The sequence below is a fragment of the Eutrema salsugineum genome, unplaced genomic scaffold (genome assembly GCF_000478725.1).
Source record: "Eutrema salsugineum unplaced genomic scaffold, Eutsalg1_0 scaffold_14, whole genome shotgun sequence".
NCBI lineage: Eukaryota > Viridiplantae > Streptophyta > Magnoliopsida > Brassicales > Brassicaceae > Eutrema > Eutrema salsugineum.
This window is the reverse complement of record NW_006256877.1, coordinates 1059150-1069131: the sequence shown is the minus strand read 5'-3', so window position 1 is coordinate 1069131 and position 9982 is coordinate 1059150. Positions and strand designations below refer to the sequence as shown.

The 9982-nt window shown below is 45.4% G+C and overlaps 1 non-coding gene across 1 annotated transcript; it reads left to right on the top strand.

The window, feature by feature from the left end:
• The first annotated feature begins 9509 nt into the window (after positions 1-9509).
• On the top strand, positions 9510-9616 carry LOC112088781. The gene has a single exon (XR_002900717.1). It is a non-coding gene; the product is annotated as a small nucleolar RNA R71 (small nucleolar RNA).
• Positions 9617-9982: the final 366 nt, after the last annotated feature.

The window sequence follows — 9982 nt, the reverse complement described above, 5'->3', positions numbered from 1 at the left end:
CCAAGTTTGGTGAAGACCCCGCCAACTGATTCGGACCGGAAGGTTCCCCGGATTGCTGATCTCTGAATTGCGCAGGCAAGGACAACTTTTGGTCGTAAAAACCTTCCCGCGGTAAGGAAAATGGCCGAGGGCTGTGTACCGCGGTAAGCTTTTTGGTCGTAAAAATCCTTGCCTCGGTCAAAAACATGTCCCGTGGTATTTTTGCACTCGATACTCGATTCTGGCCGATCGGTTAGGTTTTTGGCCGGTAATGAGCATCCGGTAAACATTTTGGCTGAGGTTTCCGACCATCCGGTACGAGATTTGGCCGAGAAATTCCTCCAAGCGGTTTTCACCATTTTTGACCCTTTTCTTCACCGTTTTCTTTTCTGTTCCTCTTCTTAGGCTCCAATTGGTCTCCAAAGCTCCTGATAAAGACTTCAAAACATGCAAAACTCTTTGGGACCTAATGCAAGCCCTAAGTCCTATTTTAACGCCTAAAGACTCAATTTACATGAGAAAACACATGATGAGCACTCTATAATGCAATCTAAATGATGTAAAATATAGACATATCAGCGGATTCAGCTACTTGAGCTAAGGAAGGAGGGTGGTAATAACAACGATTCTAGCTCAAGTATGTATATCGGTATCCACAAGCCTTTTCAAGCAATGCGTCAAAAGATATTTAGAATTCATGTTCAGGGTTATCACTTAGCTAGAGTTGAGTGTAATTTAAACTTGCTTCTCAGATTCAAATCGTTTCAAGCTTTACAAGCATAGAATGAGTTTCACAAGCATATTTAGTTCAAATTCTCAAGTGATTTACTCTCTAGGAAAAAATCTATCATTGCTCCTTGCACTGATGCAATCGTACATGATGCAGCTAGACTCGATCTTAGAATGCGAGATGCAACTAGAATGATGCAATTTTATCATATGTACAAAGCTAAATGAGACTCAAGAATGCAAAAGTCAAATAAGAACAAAGAAAACAAGATCAGAAAACACGAAGCTCCTCCCCCACACTTAAATAACACAGTCCCGTGTGTTATAAAAGCATGTGAGAGAAGTAAAAAGATAAACTATATGCAATATGGTATATACAAGATGCATATGTACAAGAGTTTGAAGTCGATACCTCAGTCGGAGAGGTCTGACCCCAAGTAGTACGAGGGATTTGACGTTGAGCAGGAGGGCGTGGACTGACATGGTGGGCTGCTTTCCGAGGGTTCCAGTAAGAATGCCGAGGCAGGATCGATCCAGTCCTCTTTGCCTGGTGGAAACTCCGGGTTCTTCACGTTAGAGCTTTCTCCAACCTCTTCTTGTGTAACTGGTGTGGTTGAGGTCGCCGAGTTCTTGTCCGGAGAAGATGGTCTGGTGAGTCGCTTGACTTTCTTTTTCAGATGCCTTACGCAGTCCACCAACGCGTGAATGGTCTTGTCTTGCCACTTACACCACTTTTGGAGAGTGTTCACTCGCGAATACAGCTTCTTGGTATGGTATTCAGGCTCGCCCCAGACGTATGGATCAAAATGGTATCGGCCTGCTCCTGTCCTTCTCTCAGCGTGCCTCTGTTCCTCATTCTCACATCCGGCCGGGCTGTTCTCGTTCTGAGGCTTGCTAGTTGCGGTTTTGGTGCACTTGCGCATTGGTGGATCGCGAGATGGGTTGTACAACTGATCTTTGAGGACATACAAGGAGACGTTACACTGTTTATCGAGCATGGTGAGGCCTCGGTTAGGCAGTAGAACCTGTGTGCCGTCTCTGTGCATCAGTGTGAAGTTGTAAACCCATTTATCCCCTGACTTGCCTCCAAAGAAACCACTTTTGCTTAAGTACTGCTCATCAATGAGACTCGGCCTCGATAGTGAATCAGGGAATATGAATCCTTTAGCTCTCAAAATCTTGGTGACAATCCAACCGTTCTGAAGCCTCCTTGCTCCTTTCTTCTTTCGGTCACACCACACATTGTGTCTGTAAGTGAGCATTTGGATCGCAAAGAACACGCCTAGAGAGGGTACATGCATTGGCCCTTGGAACTCCTTCTTGTTCTTCATTTGAGTGATGAGCGGCTTCAGTCCAAGTCCCAACAAATCAAGCTCGGCCGTATGAATAACACCGGGGTTATAGGTCGAGAAGAATGTGGAGGCGAGAACTCGGTTGGTGTATCTGATCGCAGGATTCCTGATGCAACTCGTCTTGCTCTTGCCTCCCAAGTAAGGTCCAAAAGCGATTGTTTCCCATAAGGCGGATAACTCTTCTTTTGGGTACACGAACTTGTCAAGCGAGCTTCCATTCCTTTCAAAACCAAATATCTCATCAAGCTCCTTGAAACTGACCTTGTAGTGCACGCCTTCCATGTCAAACTCAATGTGGCCGAACCCTTTGCCATGTAAACGCTTGGGATCTCTCTTGGGATAGATGACAACCTCCAAAGTGGCAAGAAACTGTTGTGTGATCCCCTCATAAGCAACATCGCTCATCGTGAAGAACTCGGCCAGGCCCATGTTTTGAAAGATGAGGGTAACATCATCGAGTATCTCAAGCTTCCTCAACAACTCCATATCAGGGAACCGACCTTGAGCCACTTTTATAGAGTTAAAGTGGTCCAAGTACTCCTAAGTAGTTGGGAAATGTTCTTCCTCGGGCTCGGGCTTCGGTTCCTTCTTGGCCTTCTTGCCACAGTTGGCTTCATGGGGGACTATGGATCTGAGCTCATCCTCGTCGGATCCAACGGCTGCTTGCTTCCCATTCCTCCTTGATTCAAGAGCTGGTGCCGGAGTGAGCTCGGCGTTCCTTGCTTGTTTAGCAGCTGGCTCGCCATCAGGTCCTGTCGAGGTTTTATTGCTTGTTCCTCCATTGCGTGCCACAGCCACAGCTTTTCCTTTCGTACCCCTCCTCTGAATCTCGTTTTTGTTCGTCTCATGAGTAGGAACAGCTCGGTCGCCGGTCATCTGCAAGGCAGATTCTCAAGGAAACCGTTAGAATCAAGTATATCGATAAGCACATGTATCTCAAGATGGCAAGAACAGAGCTTTTTCTCTAAGAAGACCAGATTTATAGCTTTTTCAAACATCAAAGAGAGTATCAATCAAGCTAGAACAACCGGAGAGAGACAAGAAATCTAGTCAGTTCAGCTCAACAACTCGGTTCACCATTTAAGCCGATTCCAAGCGCATTTTCTCAAGAATTTTAAAAACTCAAGAACAAGTGATTTTCAGAACAAAGACCAGTTTTTTATGTGTTGTCTATCCTGATAGAATTTTTAAAATTTTTCCCAAAGGTCAATACGTTCTAAAAGAATCGATTCCACAATTTACAAACATTTAAGCTCGCAAAGAATGAATGGAAAAAGATGAGTTCTTTAAGATGCAAATACCTTTGGGAATCCAAGATTCAAGCTCAGTGAGATGCTTATGCAGAATAGACAACACCCTAACGAGTCTAGAACGCTTGGAATCACGCGAAAAGAATGAGAAATGAGAGAGTTGTGTTCGTGAAATGCTGAGAAAAGAGAGAAGAAGGCAAACTCTGCGTTTTAGCTCGGTGTGGAGGCTGGTATGGGCTGGAGCGCGCTTTCCAGCTGGCGTTTGGACTGTAGTGGGACTGGTCCCCCTTTCTCTTCCAGCTCTAGCCGTTGACCGCGCCAAAAACCATCTTGACCGGGCGTTCAAATTCAAATTACCGCGCAAAAGCCTTCAAATGGCGCGGTAAAAGAGTGACGTGGGCCGTACGGACTAAACCAATATTTCTCGTGTTAACTTGAGCGGCCTCGACTTGTTCCACCTCGAGGGCACCAAGCCGAGCGATTTAAGCTCATGTTAACGAGTAATTCTCCGTGGCCTTCACGTCTTTTCCATAGACCGCACAAACCCTTTTCTTCGATCTAAGTGTCCCAAATGTTCTTGTTTTTGAACGTTTTTGAAACCGGGCACCTCGGCACGCTCCACCACGAGGGTATCATGCCGAGGTCACTTGTTTTAACAAAGAACACTTGGTGCTTGGGGGCTTAAACGGGCTGGCTTTGGTGTAAACTAGTCGTGGCCTCGGATCGAGGTTTTTGACCGTTTTAAGTGAATATTGCCCCTCGGTATAGTTATACCGAGGTGCTTACACCATGAGCCTCCCCCACACTTAGTCATTTCCCCACAACAATTTTCAGACACGGCCATGATGAAATTAAGTCGAGGAATTTAGCTGAGATACTCAAGCTTTCACTCGGTAGAAGGTCACCGCGGTATGAATATATCGAGGGTCGATACCGAGGCTATGTATGCTCTTTGACTTAATTCATCAGGCCGTGTCTTTTTCAAGCTTTCTCTCACTTTCATCCTCAAGGTTCACTGTCTAACTCCTGAAACACTTAACAAACCCTTCAAAAATCTTTACAAAAAGAAAAAGAAGATGAAAAATGAAATATGTACAAGGATAAGCTTGGGGTGTCTCCCAAGAGCACTTTGTTTAACGTCACTAAGTTTGACTTTTCATACCTTTTCAGGCTGATTCCGGTTCAAGAAGAGGAACTGAGGTAGCTCCCTCTCTTGCTTCTGATGCCAGGTAATGTTTTACCCTCTGACCGTTTACCACAAAACCTTGTCCGTCTTTTCCTTTTAACACAACGGCTCCATAAGGCCTTACTTCAAGAACTGTGAACGGACCGGACCACCTAGACCTCAGCTTCCCAGGGAATAGCTTAAGTCTTGAGTTGAACAACATAACTTGGTCCCCTTCTTTGAACTCTCTCTTGTGTATCTTCTTGTCATGGAGCGCCTTGGTCCTTTCCTTGTAGATCTTAGAGCTCTCAAAAGCATCTAGACGGATCTCCTCAAGCTCATGAAGTTGTAAAACCCTCTTCTCTTGTGCGGTCTTGATGTCAAAGTTCAGAAGTTTCACTGCCCAAAGAGCTTGTACTCCAGCTCAACCGGTAAATGGCAGCTTTTCCCATAGAGCAGGTTAAACGGTGAAGTTCCAATGGGGGTCTTGTACGCGGTTCTGTAAGCCCACAAAGCATCATCAAGTTTCTTGCTCCAATCTTTCCTAGATGAGCTCACGGTTCTTTCCAAAATGGCCTTAATCTGTCGGTTAGAGACCTCCACTTGGCCACTAGTTTGCGGATGATAAGGGGTGACCACCTTGTGCTTTACTCCGTGCTTCTTCAAAAGACTTTCAAGAGTCTTGTTGATAAAGTGGCTTCCCCCATCACTGATTACTACCCTTGGGACTCCAAATCATGGGAAGATGATACTCTTGAAGAGCTTTACCACTACCTTTGAATCGTTGGTCGGAGATGCGACCGCTTCAACCCATTTACTCACATAATCCACCGAGACAAGGATATACTGATTTCCATATGAGCTTATAAAGGGACCCATAAAGTCAATGCCCCAACAGTCGAAGACCTCTACTTCAAAGATTGGGTTTTGGGGCATCTCATTTCTCTTGGATATGTTACCGTGCCTTTGACAAGCCTCACACCTTGATACCACATCTTGAGCGTCCTTGAACATAGTTGGCCACCAGAAACCGCTTTGTAAAACCTTGGCAACTGTCTTGAATGCGCCTAAGTGACCACCATACGATGAACCGTGGCATTCTTGTAACACCGGATGGATCTCTTCGTCGGCCAAGCATCGCCTATAGAGATGGTCCTTGTTAAGCACGTAAAGATACGGCTCGTCCCAATGATACCTCATTACATCTCTAAAGAACTTCTTCCTCTGATAAGTATCAAGATCCGGTGGCTCTAAACCGCAAGACAAGTAGTTCACAAGATCCGCGAACCATGGGAGGCTTCTTTCCTTGATCGTGTTGGCTTCCTCCACTTCTAAGTAAGACCGGACTAACATGAGATGTTCCTCGGGTAAAGCATCATCAATGGGGACCTGTTCCTTAATCCTCAGCCTAGAGAGGTGATCTGCGGCTCCATTTTCAATCCCCTTCTTATCAAGTATTTCCATGTCAAATTCTTAAAGCAATAAGACCCATCTCAGCAGCCTCGGCTTAGCGTCTTTCTTAGACATCAGATACCTCAAGGCCGCATGATCCGTTTAAACCGTGACCTTTGATCCCACTAGGTAACTCCTGAATTTGTCAAATGCAAACACAATGGCAAGCATTTCCTTCTCGGTGGTGGCATACTTTTCTTGAGCCGAGTCTAAGCATTTCCTTTTGCGGCTAGCATAGGTGATCACATGGAGCTTTTTATCTTTCTTCTGCCCCAAGACAGCTCCCACGGCATAGTCAGATGCATCAGTCATCACTTCGAATGGTAAAGACCAATCAGGAGCTTGTACAATCGGTGCACTGATCAAAGCCTCCTTGATTCTCTTAAACGCTTCCTCACACTCTTCTTCAAAGATAAACTCCACTTCTTTACACAATAGCCTCGTCAAAGGTCTAGCTATCTTGGAGAAATATTTAATGAACCGCCTATAGAACCCTGCGTGCCCAAGGAAGCTTCTTATTCCTTTTACAGAATTCGGAGCTTGTAGGTTCACCATCACCTTGATCTTAGCCTTGTCCACCTCAATACCCTTCTCTGATACCTTTTGTCCCAAGACAATGCCCTCTTGAACCATGAAATGGCACTTCTCCCAGTTCAAGACAAGTCTATGCTCCTCACATCGCTTTAGAACCTGAGATAGATTAGCAAGACATTCGGAGAAAGAGGAGCCGTATACGGAGAAAACATCCATAAAGACCTCGACTTTCTCTTCAATTAGATCAGAGAAAATGTGCATCATACATCTTTGAAAAGTGGCCGGTGCATTACACAAACCGAAAGGCATTCTCCTATAGGCATAAGTGCCATAAGGGCAAGTGAATGTCGTTTTCTCTTGATCTCGGGGGTCTATATGTATTTGAAAGAACCCCGAGTATCCATCAAGAAAACAAAAATAAGGATGATTAGCTAGCCGTTCAAGCATTTGATCAATGAATGGTAAAGGAAAATGATCTTTTCTTGATGCAGAGTTCAATTTCCTATAGTCAATGCACATGCGATGGCCGGTTATAGTTCTTTGGGCTATGAGTTCATCCTTATCGTTTTTCACCACCGTGATCCCACCTTTCTTGGGCACAACGTGTACAGGAGATACCCACCGAGAGTCAGAGATTGGATATATTATCCCTGCCTCAAGGAGCTTTAGTATCTCCTTCTTAACCACCTCTTTAAGGTTCGGGTTAAGGCGACGTTGGTGCTCAATAGAGGACATGGCTTGGTCCTCTAGGTGGATCCTGTGGGTACATATATCAGGAGAGATTCCTCTAATGTCAGCCAAGGAATACCCTATGGCTATCCTGAATTTCCTTATTTCATTAAGCAATGCACGTTCTTCATGTTCAAGCAAGCTATCGTTTATAATCACAGGGAAAGTGGAGTTTAAACCCAAGAACGCATACCTGAGCCCTGTTGGTAGAGGCTTGAGCTCAACAGGGGGTGCGTCAGCCTCATTCCAATCGGCATCAAAGCTGCATTGGCTCGGAACAGCTTCCTTGGCTTTTTCTTTGTTCTCGCGCGGTTTACCATCGGCCTCGGCACAAGCTGTCACGGCCATGATATCCCGAGGTGTTTCCTCTGTTCCCTTGGATCCCTCGCTGTCTAGTATGTTGAGGGCAATCTTCCTGAGCTCCAAAAACCTCGCCTCAGCTCCAAGTTCCCTCGGTTGGTCCAAAAGACGCTTGTACACCTCGTTTTCCTCGTTCAAATACCTGTGCTCGCTTTGTTCCCGTGTCAAGACCACTTGTAACGGATGTTCTGCGTTTAATTCTTCTAGGAGCTCATCAGCTAGCTCCTCCATAACTTCCACATAGAAAACCTGACCTCCAATGGTCGGTTTCTTCATCATTTCCTTCACGTTGAACTTCATAGTCTCGGAACCGATGTGTAGTTCAATCATACCTCCTGTCACATCTATTATGGCTCCTGCAGTTGCTAGGAACGGTCGGCCTAAGATGATAGGGTCTAATGGTTCCTCGTCCATCTCACCGATTCTCAAAGGTAAATCCTCAAGCAAACCCTCCGGTAAGCGAACCAATCTATCAGCTAATACAAGAGAGATCTTGGCTGGCTTGTAGCTTTTGTATCCTAATCTCTTAGCCACCGTGTAGGGCATCAAGCTCACAGAAGCTCCTAGGTCACATAAGCAATTTGAGAACTTCAAGTGACCTAAAGCACACGGTAAAGTAAAGATGCCCGGATCGGATAGCTTCCTTGGTATAGATCTTCTTTGTGTTATGGCGATGCACTCATGGCTCAGTATTACCATACCCTGGAGCTCCTTTGTCTTGTTGAGGATCGCATCCTTTAGAAACTTCCCAAGTTGAGGTATAGCTAAGAAAGCATCTATGATAGGTAAGGTAAGTTGCGTGTTCTCCAAGTGTTTCTCAAAGACCGCCTTGGCTTTGTCTAAGATTTTCTTTTTGAAACGCCCTGGGAATGGTATCTTGGGTTGGTAAGGTGGTGGTGGAAAGTAGGGCTTTTCAAGCTCAGTTATCTTTTCCACCTCTTTTCCTTTGTCCTTGATCGGTTCCTTCTTGAAAACCGCTTCTTTACACGCATCATCTGAGGCTGCCTCCCCCTCTAATTGCTCATTGGCCTCAATGAGATTTGTCTTAGGCGTTGGAGCTTGTAATTCCTTACCACTCCTTAATGTGATGGCGTTCACATATTCCTTGAGGTTCGCTCCGGCTTACCTGGTAAAGCCGGGCCTCATGATGATGTAGAAGCTTGATTCTGCTTGAGCTCCCTGATATGTTGCTGCATTGTCGCGTGCTGGCTCTCAACTCTCTGCTGACCCTGTAACAATTGTTGTAAGATCCCACAGACATCGGTTCCCATCTGATTCTGACCTGTTCCCTGAATCTGTTGCTGATTACCCATCGGCGGCGGATTGAACCCTGGTGGAAACTTGTGTTGCTGCGGTTGGCTGGTGAAGTTGTTACCCTGAGCCGCTTGGTTCTGCTGAGTGTAGCGTTGCTGTTGCCCACTGAACTGTTGCTTGGGCTGAAAGGTATTCTGAAAAGGAGCCTTTTGAGCATAGCTTTGTTGATGTTGTTGAGCAGGGTAAACTTGGTCTTGAGGGTTAGCTACATTTGGGTTTCTGTATGAGAGGTTTGGGTTTGTGCTGTAGTTGTTAAACCTCTGATACCTCTGCTGATTCCCTATGTAGTTCAGCTCTTCTTGAGTTAGACCATCTTCATTAACATTGTCAAAACTTGGCCCTTGCTCATCAAACTCGCCTACAAAATGTATTGGCTTTGGAGTCGCCATTAAAACTTTGTCAAGCTTGCTCTGAAGCTCTCTTATATCCTTTTTCATACACTGTTCATCACTAGATCCTTCTGTACGGTTTGCCCTATCAAAATCCTCTCCATACGTGTCATTAGACATGGCCAGGTTTTCTACTAGTTCCATTGCCGCATTGATCTCTTTCTTAAGAAAATTTCCATTGGAGGCTGTATCGAGTTGGTTTCTGATCTTGGGGAGTGCACCTCGGTATAAAGTACTCAAGAGGGATGCCTCTGAGAAACCGTGGTGTGGGCATTGGTTAGTATAGCTCCTAAAACGTTCCCAAGCCTCGCTAAAGCTCTCATTGTTGTGCTGCATGAAACTTGAGATCTGATTCCTGAGCTTAGCCGTGCGTGATGTGGAAAAGAACTTTGATAAGAACGCCAGTTTACACTGCTCCTATGTTTGTAGAACCCCTCGAGAGGTTCTTTTCCCACTGGTGAGCTTTATCACCGAGGCTATCTTCTGAAACACCATTGATCTTGGTTAAGTTACAGACTCGATCAAACTGATCTAGATGCTCAAGAGGGTCTTCTCGGCTAAACCGTGAAACTTTGAGTTCTGCACCATATTGAGCAAGGAAGCTTTAACTTCAAAGTTGTTATTTTGAACCGGTGGAGTTTGAATCCCAGCTCGGTATTGGTGTGCATTAGCTCGGTCGTTCTCTCCAACAAAGACCGGAGGAGGTTGTCTCTGAGCTTGTGGCGGTGG